Raw genomic sequence first — 20,336 nt, 5'->3', positions numbered from 1 at the left:
ACAAACATATGTGTAGTGCCCAGGGGCGAATGCAGGGGGGAGGGTTTAGGATGTTAACCCCCCCCCCCTCGAAATAGCTGGTACAAAAAATAAATTATATAATTATATATAAGTATAATAAATGGATTGATGCTATTAAACTTATACAGAGACGTGGGAGTCACTTGTGAAGAAGTCATTGATATAATGGCAAAAAAACCAAGACGTATAGATATCTTGTTTTATAATTTAAATTGAATTGACAAATTTTAATAATTAATTATTAATCTATGATATGTAATATGTATATGTATAATGTATATAGTATAAGTGCCTAAAATAAATAGTAAAAGTGTAATACAGTATAAATAATATGATATTTATGAATACCTGCCTTAAATTTTTTCAAACCCCCCCCCCCCCCCCCCCCCAAATGTTTTCGTGCGTTACCGCTGGTAGTGCCTGTATTGTACACCATATGTGACCTATTATAACTACCTATAGATATAGTTACAGTTAATTACATTAGTTAAAATAGTATCACACATATAAAATACTTAATTACATATATTGTGATACCTATATTTAGTTTGATACAAATTGTACCCCAACGTAAATAGGCAACACAGAAAATTGAGATCAAAAAAGAAATGCTTTATATATTCTCATCACGGATAATATAACTACCTACCTAATACTAAAATAATAACAATATAAATTTTAATATTCGGTTAATACTTAATAGGTACTACACTAGTACCAATTCTATAAATGTATAGGTGTATGAGTATAAAAAGCATAGGTAGGTAATCATTATTATGATGGTAATAACTACTCGTACTTACTTATAATATGTAAAATAGGTATAAAATGCAATAATTTATAAGCGTGTTATATGTTCTTGATACTTATACAGTAAAAAGGGTGAGCACCTATACCTATATTTACCTCATAATCCTTTAAACCTATTTTCTATATTTTTAACTTTTATTAAAGAAGTCGACACTAATTTCATTGTAGGTACCTATGTTATTAATAAGTAGGTGGCTTTAACTATTACTTATCTCTCTTCTCCTTATAACAATTATCATCTAAACGTGAGTCGTTGTGTTCCAGATGTTTATCAAACATTTCGCCAATACTGTTTCGCTTAAAATAAGACTTGTAATAGGTACATACATTTATAATAAAATACGCGTTGTACATTTCCAGCACTCTATATCACCGTTTTTTATGGAAAAAAAACCAAAAATGTTCAACCAATTTTTTTTCACACATTTCACTAGACATTTAATAAAAATAATAAAAATAAATGAACGCACACAACGACGGCGAATATCGCGAACAGACTGAAATCTGAACTAACTGCACAAGTTGATACGATTGTGTGTCATATCGCATATCCCGATATCCAATTAAATTGTATAAGTAAAATTGCTACGACGAATTATCGACATTATATTGTCAATATTTTCAATTAGTTATAGTTCAATGTTTCGGTTTTTTCGATATTACCTATCAATATATCCTAAATTTTCGGTATTACGTTTTATACATTTTAAATTTAAAAATATGATACACAGAACACAGGAACTGTATAGTATAATACAGCAACATTACGAGGAGCGTAATAACATCGCGCAGTTATTATGGAAGCTGTTTTGGATGACAGTTACCTACTGTATCACATATTTTGTATGCCGTACCACCAAAAATGTTATTATTTTCCTACAACCTGTGGCAGTACGTATTTTGTAGTGTGTCAGTTTTGCTTAAAATCTAAATGTGTGAGCGCCCACACACGCCATAATAGGTACCTACCAACTATCCTACTTGTACAGTACTGTTCGGCTATCAGTAATTAAAAGATAATTTAATTAAAAATTGCTTGTTTAGGTATCAAATGTCAATATTATGGTAATGACCTGGAAATTTAAAAATGAGATTTCTAATAATGTTTAATTGTGCCGACGACTTGAAGTTGATGTAAATATGGGAAAGATTCCACCTCCTCAGCTAATTCCGCTACTTCACTGTACTTGTTTAATGTTTGCATCTATTTGCTATTATTATTTATTATAACAAGAAATTCTATATACCTGCACATAGGAGCATAGGAGCAAATGGGGAGGGCTTAGGGGGTATTAGAAATTAGAACCCCCCCCCAATTTTAAGATTTAACACTTTCAAATAATGTTCGTGATGCTTATGTATTAAAAAATTCTATCAAAAAAAAAAAAAAACTTATGAGAAAATGCATTAAGCTCCCTTAGTTTTTTTTTATAGAAATTGCGTCTATGTCCTTGCACATTCTACATCATACGACCATACCAACCTTATTCACCTCATGCTTCGGTCTTTCTACTATTAAAGAACTTTTTGTTATATTTTTATTTGTTGTGTACTAAATACTTCATGTATCACTATTGGTATATAATCCTATATTGTAATGCCTCACGGTGTACATTTTTTTAATAAAATAAAATAAAAAATAATCTAAGGATACCCTCTGGTTAGGTTCTCATATTATTATACGGGATGAACAATACATATTTTTACGAGAAAATAATGCCCACATACGAGAACGTCATTAATTAACATACGAGTAGCCAGTAGGTAAATGAATATCATACAAAACAACCATATCTATCGATTGTTGCAAAATAAATTCCGTCCCACCGGAACTTTGAGTGGTATGATGGTCGCGACGCAGATGGCACGATCGATTACGTTTTCCGGGTCTATCGGTCGACGTTTTCTAGAAGCACGAGAATTAATGCTTTCTCAACGTTCCACTGGAACCACGGGATTTGTGGCCCAGGGGGCGGTGGTAAACTCTCCCGATTTCATGGTAAACTCTCCCGATTTTTTAAAATAGTAAACTGTCGCGGGTTAATATTATGTTTACCTGAAGTAAATGTGTAAACTAGTAAATTCTCCCGGGTCAAAATTATGTTTACCTAAAGTAAATGTGTAAACTCTCCTGGGTTAACTTTATAGTTACCTGTAGGAAGTATGTAAACTCTCCCGAGTAGTTTTAAATGTTAAAACATTTTTTTTAGAAAAAAAAATAAATTTCCTAACTTTTTTAAAATCTGTATGTTTTTAATATCAAAAAAATAATTTTAAAATTTTTACGTATATTTTGTATCTGTAACTTATATCATTATTATTATTATTATTGACTATTTTTAAAAGGGGCGAAGTCCAGCTTTTTGAGGTATATAGTTACAGCTACGCATAACATTCAAGTTGGTGAATAAACTTTACGGGTCTGGCATTATTGTGATTAACAGTTCCCACCAGGTCTTAGTTTTTTTCTGGTTAAAAAAGGCAATAATGTCCGAGGAAAAAATGTCATGAATAAAATATTGTTTAAAATCAATAATGTTCACTGTGAAATGTCAACAATAAACTCTGAAAAATTCTTAGTTTATGATTCAAAATATGATAATGTGAACTTTCGGCCTTTTTAGGGGCTTACTGATCACCCATCACACAAGGGGAACACTTATGTGATGACCCATAGACCGAACCGCGTGGTGTCCTTTGGACACGTCGGTAGAATCTATGGGCTTTTGTACACGCAATGGGAACTGAATCCCAAAGATCTATTTAAAAGGGAAAAAGTAAATAAAATAATATTAATAAATAAGAAAACGTGGCAAAGTTGAAGGTAATTATAATAGTGTATTTTGCATGGCAATTACTATTTAGAAACAATATATATATATATATACTAGTTAGGCACATGGCAGAGTGCACATAACACAAAAAAATATATAATAATTAAGCACATGGCAATGCATAAGAAAACAGGGGAAAAAATATGAAAAGATGGAATACCAATGTTACGGCTCCGACAAGCGGTTACCGGCAAGGGAATGGTATGTCAGACGACATACCATTATATAAACATCAGAGAGAAAGGACCCACGGCTCCGCAAAACGGTTACCGGGGCATTGCGGACAAGATGAAAGAAAAAATATATAAAAAAGAACATTATAGTGATATATAATAAAAAAAAAAAACCAGGGGAAGTAGGGGGGAAAAGATATTTTACGACTGCAGCTGATGCCTTGAGACGTTGGTAACCGGTGGCTGCGATAGGCTGGCCTCGTGGGCCGTCGACACCTCAACTCGTGACCGACATGGCCCATCTGCACCGGTTCCAATGATGACGATTGAATATGTTGGTCGCCGAGCCGTCCTCGGCCCCAGATCTGAACTTAGCCCATCATGTCGTCGACGGCAACAGATGAAAAATTAAAAAAAAAGAATGGCGATGTTGGCCGCGTGGGTTGACCGGACCGGATCGTCGGCAGATTGAACACAGGAACACAGGAACAAAAAACAACACGTACGTGGACTCGAACCAGCGATCGTGAAAAAAGTGTCGAGGCATCAACGGACAGCTTGGCTTGTCGGTGACCGTTGACGAAATCTTGAAAGAGTGGGGAAGCAGTGTCGCTTTTTGCGGGGAAAGACAATATTATTGGGCTTCATAACGTCTTGTCAGCAGGTATTGGCGGACGCGATCGTATCGCCGACGGCGGCAGGTGGTAACAGCTGCCGAGACAGACCGCCGGACACTGCCTTGAGGAGGGGGCGGGGGACAATAATAATTATGTAATAGGACTATTGTTCGTCTTAATCGCAACGCGCTATGGTGATTAGATAAATACAATTAAAGTAATGGTCGCAGACCGATAGGTATGGTGATATATTGATTAAAGGGAAAGGTGGGTTCAATTGAATAATGATATTGTAGAGGCTAAAATTCTGTGACGTTACATAACCCCCCCAACAAGTTGTTGAAGTTGTACATAAGTCAGAACTGAAAACCACTTGTTGTAGAGTAAGAGAGCAGAATTTTTTGGGAATGACCATAGACTAGCAATTTGAGGGAATATAACATTTTAATTAGGACATCATAATAATATCAAATACATAATAATAAAATTTAATTTGCAACCATAAGTTAATAATAAAGTTGGGTTAGGGAGTATAAGTGGTAAGGGTACTAGCATCATAATAATAATATAATAAAAAACCTACACATCTGTGCGCACACAGTATAGAATAATAAAACCCAGCACAGTATAATACAAATGCAAAATGATCAATGTCATAATACTAAAAAAAAAAAAAAATGATATAATATAATAAAAATCCTACACATCAGTGTACGGGGCACGTTATAATAATAAAAAACCTACAACCTTTAATAATGGAAAACCTACAACTTTTACTATCCTGACTAGTCCGGGGAGTGATGATGATACCACAGACCCAAATAAATATCCTAACGGGGAAACCTAACAGGGAAATAGGGACTCTAGATCTGTCTATGCCTTTACTGGGGTCACGACAGAAATAGGTACGACTACACTATGGGAGCTTAGTGTAGAAGGGACAAGACAAAAAAAATAAAAATAAATACTATTGTGTACAGGCAAGGTGGGAAATGACCTTACACTGCATAAGTTACTCTGGACATTATTTTTACACACATGACAAGTCATGGTGGGACCTACCGGGGGATTAGGGGGGCTAACAAGAAAGTTCCTGCATGTTGTAGTGAAAGGGCGGTCAAGAGCGGAGTCTGGTGGCCCCTTTACTCCCAGAGGGAGTCGTCCCTCCAGATCATAGATATACACGACACAGTGAACCGCAGAGTGATCGACCCGGTCGCGCCTACACAAACACCTCCAGGGAAGCCAGCTTTTACACCAACCGCCCCGGACATGGGTAGACGCGAACCGCTGAGACCCGAAGGCTGCCGCACCTGATCGGTCCAAGGTCGTGTCCTCCCTGGTTCAGGATGTCACTACAACACCGGTTTTTTTACGAGAAGAGTGTCGCAGACTCTTTGCCGTGCAGAGAGTCCCTCTCTGCCAGACGGGGGTCCTACCGAGCTGGGGTGAAGGGGGGCCAACGAATTTAAAGAAAGTACTAGAGACAGAAAATAGGCGGAGTAAAAGGGGACGAGGGGGGGACAACGCGGAAAGTTACGAATTAAATGACCCGGGATGATTGTTGCCACAACCATTTGTGCAACACCTGAGTATTGCATAGAGCTATCGTACGGTGATGGCCCCGTGTTAAGCAGAGCACATCCCACACAACCAGAACGGGTAGCACGCTATGGCGTGGAGCACGGCTCCTACACAGTGGTGGTCCCGTGTTAGGCAGAACACACCGTGTATTGACCCCCCATTTATGGTTGACCCCCAGGGTATACTAATACACTGGTATCTGTTTCGACAGACATGGTTATTTTAATTTAGGGATTATGACGTTTGACGTTGAAAACAAAATTATACTATTGTAATAAAAGATATATGGGTCTGTATTTATTTATTGTTATTTGATGGGAGGTATATAAGGTCTCAAGTGTATGATATTGTGGGTACCTTGAGGAATATCATTATCCGGATGGACCAACTCATAGGCATTTGTAGTTTTGATGCTTTTAACCTTATATGGTCCCTCGTATAATAAAAAGAATTTTGATATTTTTTTATCTATTTGATTACTAAGTTTGTGGGTTTTGACAAGGACGAGATCATTTACTTTAAAGTGAGTGGGGTTTAATTTGGACATTTGACTTTTCTTACGGGATTCTGCTTTTGTTAGTTGAACTTCTTGGGCTAGGGTCAGTTGCTTATGGAAATCGACAGGGGGGTCTTGATGTGGAAATTGTATGAATTGAGTTAAGGGATTGTATTTTGAATGTTGTAGAAACAGAGTAGAGGGAGTTTGGTGGGTGGACTCATGACGTACGTTGTTGAGTGTCCATTCAATATATGGTACATACTGGGGCCATGTAGAGTGTTTTTGGTGACAGTATGTCCGGAACATCCTACCTAGCTCTCTCATGACTCTTTCTGCGGGGTTTGATTGTGGATGGTAAATACTAGTGTGGGAAACTTGGATATTATATTTTTGAAGGGAGGTCTGCCAATATTTGCTTATGAATTGCCTACCATGATCGGATACTATATTTTTTGGGACGCCGTAATTGGGGAAATAATCCGTGGTTAACTTTTTAATACATATTTTTGCGTTGGCGCGTCGGAGGGGATATAATTTTACAAAACGGGTGAAGTTATCTACAATGACGAATATATAGGAAAATTGAAAAATACCGGTAGGGAGGGGACCATAAAAATCGACTAATAATTTATCAAGGGGCTTATTTGAGAGAATGGGTTGTAACGGACCGGCTATGCGAGTGGTCTTCGGCTTGCACTTCTGACACAACTCACATGCCTGCACGATACAACGAACGGTTTTATTAAATGAGGGGAAATAACATATATTTCGGAGAGCGTGAGCAGTTTTAAGGGGACCAGTGTGAGCATAATACTCATGGAATAATACTACTATTTGTTTGACTAAATGATTAGGGATATAAAGGGACCAGTGGGGATTGTGTTGAGAACGTCGGGTAAAGAGAATATCATCTTTTAAAATATAAAAGCTGTGCCAGGGAGGTTGCTTTTGACCTTTAAGTTGGGAGATAATTAATTTCATTTTGGGTTCTTTTTGTTGTTCGGATGCAATATTATTAAAAAGGGGAACAATGTCAGGGGGAATAGGTGGTGGGAGTGTATAATGTAAGATGGCGGGGGAGTCTTTGGGGGGTTGGTCGTCGCGACCGAGGGGGTGTCTTGACAGGGTATCTATGGGATTGTCTTTCCCAGGACAGTGAATAATTTTGAGGTCAAACTCTTGGAGTGCAAGAGTCCAACGGGTGAGACGGGAGTTTTTTAATTTACAAGAGAAAAGAAATGTTAAGGCTTTGTGGTCAGTATATAAATTGATTGGGTGGCCGAGAATATATATTTTGAATTTCTGACAGGCAAACAGAATACCCAGCAGCTCCAGTTCAGTCACTGTGTAGTTCCTTTCGGCACCACACAGTGACCTACTTGCGAAGGACAGGGTGTTACGTTGGCCCGCAGCGTCGATTTGGAAGAGTTCTGCTCCAAGTCCTATGTATGAGGCATCGGTTTGGATACAGAAGGGAGTATTAAAATCAGGGTGAGTTAATGATATTTGTTGGGAGAAAGCAGTTTTTATTTTTTGGAAATCTATTTTATTTTGTTCGGTGAATATCCATGGGGAGTCTTTGCAAATGAGATGGGAAAGAGGGTGTAATAGAGAAGCATGATTTTGGGAAAATTTACGGTAGAAGTTGCAAAAGCCGAAAAATGATTGTAGGTCTTTTTTATTGCGTGGTTCGGGAAAATTTTGAAGGGCGTTGACTTTATCGGGGTCCATGATCATACCAGCAGGGGATATGAAGTGACCAAGAAATTTAATTTGCTGTTTGTTGAAGTGACATTTTTTAAATTTTAGGGTGAGGCCTGCCTGAGAGATTTTATAAAAAATCCATTCCAGAGTCTCAAGGTGGGTTTCGAACGAAGGGGAGGATACTAGTATGTCGTCGACGTAGGTATGAATGTCATTAGGGGAGGGACAGGGGCTATTATAATTATTTAGGGCGGCTTCTAATCCTTTCCCAAAGGCTGCATTGGAAATATTTAACCCAAAAGGAACTACACAAAATTGGTAGGACCTTCCGTCGTAGAGGAAACTGGTGTACTGACGAACCGAGGGGTCGAGTGGGATTTGCCAATAGCCAGAGGAAAAATCAAGAGAAGAGAAAAAAGACTTGTTATTGAATTTTGCTAGAATATCATCGATTGGGGGGGAAGCATCTCGAGTGGGAAGAATAATGGTATTTAATTTGCGAGCATCCAAACATAAACGTAGTGTTCCGTCAGCTTTTATGACAGTAACGAGGGGATTGTTGTACGGGGAATCCGATCTTTCGATCACCCCCCACTTAATCATCTTGTCAATCTCTTTTTGCACGGCGGGACGACGAGAGAAGGGTACAGGGTACGGTTTAATTTTGTAGGGGTCATGAGGTTTAATATTAAATTTATAAGAGAAAAAAGTGTGAAGGCCGGGTTTGTCTTTAAAAATGTGGTCATATTTTTGAAGGAGGGAGGTCATTAATTGATGTTGAGAATCATTAAGGGGAATGTCATTGAGGGCAATATTTTTTTCTGTTTCGAATGGATAGGTTTGATTTATTGAGTGGGAGGGACCTTCATTCATGGTGAAAGGATTATTAATGACACTAATATTTTTTAATGAATTAACTAAGCTATTGGGATCACTGTCTTGAATTAATTTAAAGGGGATGTTATCTTTGATGTAGGGGAGGGAGATTTCCTTGTTCTTGTAATCTATGGTCACCCCGTTTTCAAGTAACCAGTCGGTACCTAGAATTAAGGGTGTGGACAATTGGGGAACAATTAGAAATATAGCGTGTGTTTCATAACCTTGAACATAAAAATTTAAATAGATTTGAGATTTTATTTTAATTGTTTTGTGACTGAGTGCCGTGGTCAAGAGAATGCCTGTAAGGGGAAAGAGGGGAATTGTGTTTGGGTCAGAATTTTGATTTAATATTTTAAAAAGGTCTTCAGAGATAGCAGAAACGGTTGCGCCAGAATCTAAGAGGGCGTGGTGAGATTTATTAAAGAGAGTGATGGGAATTTCGGGGCGGTAATTTGGAGGGGGTGTTTGTTCGAAATTGGGGGGAGAAGCTAATGGGTGGGTGAGTATTGACATATTATGAGGATTGATATTAGAGGGGGACACAGTGCACATCCTCGCGGGCATGGTCACACCTAGTTTTCCGGAGGAGGGGTAGTGGTAGGGGGAGTTGGGGCGGATTGATTACTAGAATTATATTGAGGGCGTTGATAGTTATTTTGACGAGGGGGATACCTATGTTGTTGATTGGGGCCAGAAGAATTGTTAAATGAATTTCGATTTTGATTATTCTGATTTTGATAAGAGGGGGCAGTTTGATTATTTTGAGGGGGATGGGCTTGTTGAATGTGGGAGAGTTGTTGAACAAGTTCATTTGTGGTGGTGATGCGGAGACCTCTGAGAGCAATAGAAATATTAAATGTGAAATGGGAAGTGATTTGGTCAACCATTTCAGCCTGATCGATAGGTGGTTGTAAGAACCGGGCCTTGCTTATCCAATCCATGGCATGTTCTTGCAGAGATGTTGAATCTCTGTGAAAATAGGGGCGATATAATTCATTGCGAATTGCGCGTTGTTGGCTAGTGGACCAGAAATGGTTTCGGAATAATGATAGAAAATCTTGATAATTTGTTGGGGGGGGAAGGAGAGTGGTGTACCAGAGACGGGCACTTTCCACAAATTTTGACTTGATATAATTAATTTTAACATTATCCGGGATCGGGGGTTGGGTCATGAAATACTGTTCAGCTTGTTCGATAAATTCTTCAGGGTGTATGGGGACTAATTTGCCGTCGTAGGGAGAGAGCTTAGTGGAGTCTAAACTAAAACCAGAAGTGTTGGACAGGGTATTGCTGTTAAGTGTGGGTGTGTTGTGACTGGGAAGTGAATTACTATAATTAGGGACGGAAAAACTAGAGATATTTAATGGGGCAGTGGGTTGGGTCTGAATGGGATTGGCGAGAGTGGTGGAGGTTAAGATACTACTGAATGAAACTTGGGGCATTGATTGAGCACCTGTGGGAGCTAGGGGAACTAAAGGGACAGAGTTTTGAAACTTGTTTTCCAGAGCAGCTAGCCTGGCACTTTGACCTTCTACAAGGCTGGTCCTATCTCCGAGGGCTCTGATGGTGTCGCTAAGTGCGCGTTGGGAGTTGGTTATACATTTCTGGGATTCTTGTGTCCGCTGTTGTTGTTGGGAATTTTCATTTCGAATGGCAATAAGGTCTTTGTTGACAGAGGATTGGAACTGCGCAAATTTAATGTTGACTTCAGAGTCATTGTCGTCGATACGCGTACACAACTCATCCAGTCGTGTGTCTAGTTCGCTGAACTTCCGGGAGATATTATCGAGTTGACTGTTGAAAGTGTCGGATATGTTAGAAACTAACCGGGCTAATGACTCTATGGAAAGGGAAGGGTTTTCTGCGAGGGATTGGTCGGCATCTTCGACACCTGACATGGTGAGATCAAAATCAGTGGCAGGAAGTATAGGGGAGGGATACTGAATAGAGGGGTCGAACCTAACGGGCGGTCGTGTAATTCGTTTACCCGCACCGTGCATTAAAATAGAAAATAGTTTTTAAAAAAATAGTTAGAAAATAGAAAAAGTTGGTTGGCAAAAATTAAATAATACAGTTTAAGAGCAGGATATTAAGATAAAGATAATATTTTAACAAACACAAAAAAAACTAGTAATTGTTACCGTGTGAAAGGGGAAACAATAAAAATATTAAGCATGCGACAGTTATTGGGGACAAGTGGATGTGGGGCCGAGGATGGAACCAGTTACACAGTTGACAGTTTTAATAAAATATTTTGATTCTCAGAAAAGAGATAGAAAAGAGAGGATTATAATTTATAATATTAATTAGGAAACATCAAAGCATAGATATGACATGAATGAAAACAATACTTAAGTCGAATTCTAATAAAAGAAAAAAAAATTAAATTTAAATTGAATAATAATAATGAAGCGATGAAATAGAAGATTAACTTTACTACCACATACAATGTGTATAACGAAGATAACTAAAGTTAATAATACTAATGATTCTGAGTGTTTTGGAACACCGTAGGAACCCTAGTAAATGTAATAGATAATAATATTATATAATATGAAGATAAAAATCACTTAGTGAAAATAATAAAGTTAATAAAAGAATATCACTCCTTATTAATTGAAATAACTACGCGTTTTAAATCAGTTGTGAAATACCAGAATATTGAGCGACTATAAATAATAATAATCATCCAAATGGAACTAAAATAAATAATCGATAATAATGTTAACCTTCATCTATATGGGAAAACCAGGTTATGTAACCAACAGTATAGAACTAACAACACAGTGGCTTTCCCTGATGCCTATTATGTAACAGGGTATTGTACTAATTTAATATTTTATATATAACTTTAAATGGTAATTGATGGAAATTTTGTCCTCAGACAGAATTAATAATATAACAATAAAAATTAACTACGTTGTACGTGACCAAGAAATAATATGGAAATTGAATTTACTATGTAATAAAATAATGTAACGGGTTTAAACCAAAGTCACAAGGAATATTTTAATTTAAATGATAATATAATAACAATGGGGCCCTGGGTGGAGCAAAGCAACCTAAAACACAACAGTCTTATAATATTGCCTCAGCACTATAGCAGTAGTCGTCAAAATTTCTATTCAGGGAAACATATCTTAGGGGTCATAACGGGACAGGGAAAAATTTATTTTGTACATATTTAAGTTATAATGGGTAGATCTCTTGCCAGAGGGGAATAAGAATGAAATGGATTTTACAGATGAAGAGAAAAGATCAGTTTTTTTTTTTTTTTTATACATATACAGGGTATAATATACTAATTTGACCATGTGGCCTGGGGAAAAAATACAAGTTATCGCAGCAAAAAAACGAACAAGCCTACAGCAATGTTATACCAGGGTGGAGTTACGGGTCTAGGGAACATAATAATAAAGGGGGGATACATAGGGGAAAATAAACCAATCATACCAAGGGAGAGACGGGTCGTTTGTAGTGTCCGGTTGTCTTGTCGCCGCAGCTGTCAGCCCACACCGTCACCATCGAAACGCCACAAACCGCCTCCAACCAGCACACACTGACAGGAGCATTTCTGAAATAATTTACTGGATAACAAATGTATATATGGGGGGAACATAAAAATAATATTAAGTTGATATTTACCTTGGTAGTGTAACATAATATTTAAGTATAACAGTATTTTTTTTTTATACCAAAAGTAAATAATTAATAATATAACTTGAATAATAGTTTAAGTAAAAAACATATTTAAATACAATAAAAAAAAACTTGGAGAGGTTTGGGGAGTTATAATATTAAGAAAGTTAAGGGATTTGATTGCACTGTGTTTATGTTGTAGGAGAATAATAGTTTTTTAAGATGGAAATGGATAAGAAATTTTTTTGCCATGCCATGTGCTTGCCATAACGGGACGTCATATATTTTATAATAGAGATTTTTATATTTTAAAGATTTTACATTTTATTACAATTTTATTAAGGGGCAAGACAGAAGAAAAAGAAAAAAAATAATAGTTATTGTTATATTGGGGATTTTTTGGACACCTGTCCTGTCACGGTCGCCATATGTGAACTTTCGGCCTTTTTAGGGGCTTACTGATCACCCATCACACAAGGGGAACACTTATGTGATGACCCATAGACCGAACCGCGTGGTGTCCTTTGGACACGTCGGTAGAATCTATGGGCTTTTGTACACGCAATGGGAACTGAATCCCAAAGATCTATTTAAAAGGGAAAAAGTAAATAAAATAATATTAATAAATAAGAAAACGTGGCAAAGTTGAAGGTAATTATAATAGTGTATTTTGCATGGCAATTACTATTTAGAAACAATATATATATATATATACTAGTTAGGCACATGGCAGAGTGCACATAACACAAAAAAATATATAATAATTAAGCACATGGCAATGCATAAGAAAACAGGGGAAAAAATATGAAAAGATGGAATACCAATGTTACGGCTCCGACAAGCGGTTACCGGCAAGGGAATGGTATGTCAGACGACATACCATTATATAAACATCAGAGAGAAAGGACCCACGGCTCCGCAAAACGGTTACCGGGGCATTGCGGACAAGATGAAAGAAAAAATATATAAAAAAGAACATTATAGTGATATATAATAAAAAAAAAAAAACCAGGGGAAGTAGGGGGGAAAAGATATTTTACGACTGCAGCTGATGCCTTGAGACGTTGGTAACCGGTGGCTGCGATAGGCTGGCCTCGTGGGCCGTCGACACCTCAACTCGTGACCGACATGGCCCATCTGCACCGGTTCCAATGATGACGATTGAATATGTTGGTCGCCGAGCCGTCCTCGGCCCCAGATCTGAACTTAGCCCATCATGTCGTCGACGGCAACAGATGAAAAATTAAAAAAAAAGAATGGCGATGTTGGCCGCGTGGGTTGACCGGACCGGATCGTCGGCAGATTGAACACAGGAACACAGGAACAAAAAACAACACGTACGTGGACTCGAACCAGCGATCGTGAAAAAAGTGTCGAGGCATCAACGGACAGCTTGGCTTGTCGGTGACCGTTGACGAAATCTTGAAAGAGTGGGGAAGCAGTGTCGCTTTTTGCGGGGAAAGACAATATTATTGGGCTTCATAACGTCTTGTCAGCAGGTATTGGCGGACGCGATCGTATCGCCGACGGCGGCAGGTGGTAACAGCTGCCGAGACAGACCGCCGGACACTGCCTTGAGGAGGGGGCGGGGGACAATAATAATTATGTAATAGGACTATTGTTCGTCTTAATCGCAACGCGCTATGGTGATTAGATAAATACAATTAAAGTAATGGTCGCAGACCGATATAGGTATGGTGATATATTGATTAAAGGGAAAGGTGGGTTCAATTGAATAATGATATTGTAGAGGCTAAAATTCTGTGACGTTACAATAAATATACAAATCAAATAAATTATATATTATATATTTATATGCATTATTATACATGCTATAACTATATTCACAATATTGATTATGTTTTAACATTTTTTTTAAAAACATATGTGGTAAGTATTATATTATATAGTTGATTATAATTTATATTTTAAATAAAATAAATTATTAATTAAAATTAAAATTCATATTTTTTTAAGTCATCATACATTAATTATTATTATTAACAATTTGTTTTAATACATACTACTTGAATACAAGGGCGTCCGCAGAGGGGGGCAAGTAGGGGCAACTGCCCTCCCTTGGATTTTTTCTGGGTCAATTATCATAATCATTATGTAATATAGATTATCACAAAATAAATATTTTTTAAATTAAAAACATTTTTTGAAACGTTGAGTGTCACGTTCGAAACGTAGTCGACAAATCACAAAATGTTATATGGATCTTTATGGGTGTATTAAGCATCGATTTTAAATGCACTGCTTCGAATTATATATGTAAATATTTCGTAGAATTTCGCAATTTTATTGGTATCATTGATTATAAATACTATAGTCTATAATACTATACTAGAGTCAGTATTTATAATCAATGTTGGTGGTTGGTATATTTGGATTTTGCGTAGCTATTTTAAGTGGGTATTAATAATTATTTTTTCCCCAAATGAGGACGACGGCGACTGTGATTATGACGACAACGCAGCTGTGATATTTCCGATAATATATAATATTATTTATTACGATATATGTTTGTGTTTTATTTATATAAAAAAAATGCATTTGTTAATTTAAATTAGCACACTAATTAATTAACATTAATGCTGTAAGATTAAGTTCTAATACTATCTACACATAATTAATAATATTATTTTTAACATTCTCTACCTATTTATGAGAAAACACGTCACACAAACAATAAGGTACTCATCACTAATCAGATAATGAAACTAAAATTAAAAAACTAAAATACCTTACCCTACCCTTGACAAATTCCTGCGGACTCCTTTGCTTGAATGTAATTTAAAATATTTAAAAATTAATTTAAAAAAAAAATCATATAATAATTTATTATACAATATACATGTTAATTATTATACGTAGGTAGGTACTTAAAATGTATGAACATTAGTGATTAACAGTTTTCAAAATGTTCAATAGTTATGGTTCATTGTGGTTGTAGGAATGCCAGTGGCATATCCTCGATCGGGGGATCAGAACTGACACCCCCTCCCCTTAATGTACCTGAGATGGTAAATTAACTTTTACATGAAACATGGTTATTTCTTTAACATTTTTATATTTTAGAATTTTGACTTGGAAACTATATTAATAGTTTGTATAAACACTATAAACGTATTATAAACACGCTGCACGCACACACACACACACACAAATCATAATATTATGATCCTATTTACTACTTTGATCATTTTTGCTTGGGAACATATTATTGGGTTTTATACAATCGTTGAATCTAAATAGGTTCGCAGAATCGGTTGTCTGGTCCCGATAACAACGATAAAAGCAACCAACATAGGCGCCGCCAGGAATTTTGTAAGGGGGGTGCATCGTGCAAAGTATGCTTTGATTTCTAAATAATGTTTAAATTATTTTAGTTAAATACGTAGAAATTTTTTTTCAAATCATATGACGATACAAAGTTATTTTTGTTTTTTCGTCGTATACAAAGTTTTTAATAGATAATTATGCAAAAAAAAATCTTTTCAATACCATAAACAATTTATTTTCAAGCCAGGGAGGTGCAATTGCATCCCCTTCGCGGCGCCCTTGGCAACCAATATCGTTGTCTGTATTTCAAAGTTTATTTTAGGTATATCTAATGCATTCGCGGCTCACCGATCATTTAATACAAGCACATTATTGTGGAAAACTAATAGTTGATCGTTGCCCGTTAGCGTCTCTCTGTTTTACTTAATTTAATATCGTTTATTCGTTTATATTTGACATTTGTATTCCATTTTATTTGTTTTATATTTGACATCATTTTAAGACGTTTAAAACTCCCATTAGGGTAAGATATTTTTAAAATTTAATTTTTAGTATACCAAAGTGATTGGACAGAAAATATTCTAATATCTAATATTTATGTTCCTAGTTTATTTCCTAGTTTCCTAACTTTAATAGTTATGTATAACGTATAAGGGCCGTTTCACATGTATGAATTTAAATAATATAATTAAGAGGACGCTACACCCGCATATGTTGTCTCCGTCTTACAAGTGCGTAACATAGCAAATTTTATGCTCAGCAGATCACGTTTAGCTCCGTTAGTTTAAAATTTAGAGTAAATTGACTTCTTACAAAAATTAAAGGTAACATTATTATCGAGGGCATGACGTAGGCTTTTTATTATATTTTAATTTTAAAGTGAGTTATGTGTATTTAAAAATTTTAAATTGTTTGTATATCTTAAAATACACATAACTCACTTTAAAATTAAAATATAATAAAAAGCTTACGTCATGCCCTCGATAATAATGTTACCTTTAATTTTTGTAAGAGGTCAATTTACTCTAAATTTTAAATTAACGGAGCTAAACGTGATCTGCTGAGCATAAAATTTGCTATGTTACGCACTTGTAAGACGGAGACAACGTATGCGGGTGTAGCATCCTTTTATGTAAGCTACAAACGCGCGCGGACGATGCGTCGCGTATGACAGACGCCCATGTGAAACGGGCTTAACTCATAAACTATATTTGTCTGAAATTTGATTTTTATTTATTTAAATACTCCGAAAAATATTCTGCTTCGGAATATGTAATTAAATTATATAATATACGTAATATTATTTTATTGATTTCCTAAATTGTTATTATTATTATTATTATTTATAGGCAAATTCTCTAATAAATAAGCAGACTAGAAAAATAAATTATTTTTTTTTACTTGAGTCAAAAAAACTAATGTGAACCCGACTTTAAAATATGGAGATCATTACAAATAATAGTCAAAATGTTAGTGATAAGATTTTCGTTCAAATAATTCAAAAGGAAATAATTTGTAGATCGACCGATATCAGAGAGATTATCAACAAAAAAAGTCATTGTGTTAATACAGTTTCAGATATTTGGGTACCAGACGATAGTTATGTCTTTTATTTTAATTAATATTAATTTAAAATTTCAACGGCGTTGGTTTAAACGATGGAATTGGTTGGCATATTCTGAAAAAGGTGATGGAGCGTACTGTAAATATTGTGTTTTGTTTGCTGAAGAGGGTGGTAAACAAACTTTTGGTAATTTGGTAAAGAAACCATTTAAAAACTTGAAAGATGCTATTGAAGTATTTAATAATCATACAAATTGTGAATATCATAAACATTTTATTCTAAAAGGAACATGTGCCAAACAAATTTTAGAAAAAAAAAAGTCGAACCTATACCTAGATAGGCTAGACATCCAAATAGATTCTGGAATAAAACATAAAATAATCGAAAATAGAAAAAATTTTATTCCTAACATTGAAACAATAATTTTTTGTGACAGACAAAATCTTTCTTTAAGAGGTCATAGAGATAGTGGCCCCTTGAATTTAACAGAGTCTAATGAAAATTATGGAAATTTTCGTTTATTGTTGAGATTTCGTGCTAATATTGGTGATGTAGCATTAAAAACGCACTTAGAAACCTGTTCTAAAAATGCTTCCTATACAAGTCCAATGATTACTAATGAAATAATTTCAACGTGTGGAGACATTATTAAAAAAAAGTCAATAAAATTAATGAAGCAAAATGTTTTGATATTAGCATATAAAATATCTGACATTTCTGGTATCGAAAAATTTTCTTTGTGCGAGGTATTTTAATAATGATCAAATTAATGAAGAATTCCTACTGTTTGTTCCGGTAACTGATGTCACGGGTAAAGATCTTGCTAGTACACTGTTGACTTCGCTTGATTTGATTGGGATAGATTATAATTACATGCTTGGCCAAGGGTATGGTGTTGCCGCAAAGAGTGGTGTATTTGATGGTGTCCACGTTTATGTCCAAGAAAAGTGTCCACTAGCAATATACATACATTGTGCATCTTATAGTCTAAATCTTACTATTTCTGATGCATGTAATATTACTTCAATAAGAAACTGTTTAGGAAGTGTTGAGTCAATTTATAATTTTTCTAACTCGCTAAAAAGACAAAATATTTTAACATCATCTATTCAAAATATTGTACCTATTTCATCTCATACAAAATCAAAACAATTATGTCCAACACGTTGGGTGCAGCGCCATGACTTGGTAATAATTTACTTAGAGTTACAAGATGCTGTGATTGATGCTCTAGAAAAAGTTGTCCCGATAAAAATACATCTTCATCAGCAAATCAATTGCATTTTGTGATTAACATCTTTGAATTCCAGATTACTATACCCATAATATCAACAGTGTTTGCTGTTACATTACCACTAAGTAAACTTTTACAAACCTCTGGATTTGATTGATCTCATGTTATTAATATGGCTGATAATTCTATAAATATTTTAAAAGAGATGAGAAAAAATGTTGAAAAAGATTTTAAATTAATATCTGAAAGAGCAGAAATATTTTGTAAGAATTCCAATATCAATATTTCTTTGCCTCGTCGTGTTGGTAAACAAATACATCGAGATAAACACCTGTTACTACGCTTGAAGAATATTACAGAGTGACAATATTTATTTCATATTTAGATAATTTTATAACAATGATAAGTGATCATTTATTAAAACATAAATCTTTGTTGAAGAGCTTTAATTGTTTGTTTACGATTAAAGAGAAAGATAATTCAGATACTTTTGAAAATGCATAACAGATTTAGTAAAAATATATTCACAATTATTATTACAATCTTTTTCTTCTTTTGTAGTTATTGCAGAACTTGAACTATGGTGGACTTCTCTGCAAAATTTGTCTAAAATTTCATCTAATTTATCAGAGTTACCTAATAATTGTAATTAAAATGACTATCCAAATGTCTACAAACTGTTAAAAATCGTGGCAACTTTGCCCATGACAACAGCTACTGCAGAAAGGTAATTTTCGACAATGCGACGATTGAAAACTTTTCTCAGAAATACCATGGCAGAGAACCGTTTAAATGGATTAGCTCAACTGAATATTCACAAAACGATTGAAGTTAATACAGAAGTAATGTTGGATGAATTGGTAAAAACATTTTGCGGGGTAACCCCGTACCACTCCACTCTGCCAATCTAAACTTTAAATTCTTATAACTCATAAACTACTAGCCCCAAATTCGATTTTTATATATCAAAATACTTAGAAAAACATTATGCTTTGAAATATGAAATTAAAACTCTATGTTGTCATTCAAAAATGTAAAAAAACATAAAAAATTATAAGGATAAAAAATATTTAAAAATATAATTTTTTAATAAAAACGTTGGTTTTTTAACAACTTGAAACCATGTAAAAAAATATTTTGAAAAAAGTCAATACTTTTTGAAATAATGAGTGTTGTTTGATAAATCAATCACCCTGTATATTATTATGTATTTTATTAACAATATGTTTAATAAGTTATATTTGTTTAAAAGTTAAGACTAATAAATTGATGAATTTAATTTTAACGATATATGTTATATTTTTACAATAAAAATAAATATCCGATACCACGAAGTAAGTAAAGTATTGTAAATTTGATTGTAGTACAGTTTTCCCAATCTGTTTTTCCCGATCAATTTATTCCAATTAATTTTTCCCAATTTTACTATTCCCAAATCTAATATGCCCAATCCATTTTTTCCAATTTCAATGTTGACCATAAACAAAAAA

The 20,336-nt window shown here is 35.0% G+C and overlaps 1 protein-coding gene across 3 annotated transcripts in view; it reads left to right on the top strand.

The window, feature by feature from the left end:
* LOC107173681 (uncharacterized) overlaps nucleotides 1-20,336 on the top strand; it is a 447,370-nt gene that overhangs the window by 341,059 nt on the left and 85,975 nt on the right. The gene's annotated exons all lie outside the window — the stretch shown is intronic.

This window comes from Diuraphis noxia, unplaced genomic scaffold (genome assembly GCF_037042655.1).
Source record: "Diuraphis noxia isolate RWA-SAM2 unplaced genomic scaffold, SU_Dnox_SAM2 contig0003, whole genome shotgun sequence".
Classification (NCBI taxonomy): domain Eukaryota; kingdom Metazoa; phylum Arthropoda; class Insecta; order Hemiptera; family Aphididae; genus Diuraphis; species Diuraphis noxia.
Note: the sequence above shows the minus strand (reverse complement) of the source record. Positions and strands in the feature narration are given on the sequence as shown.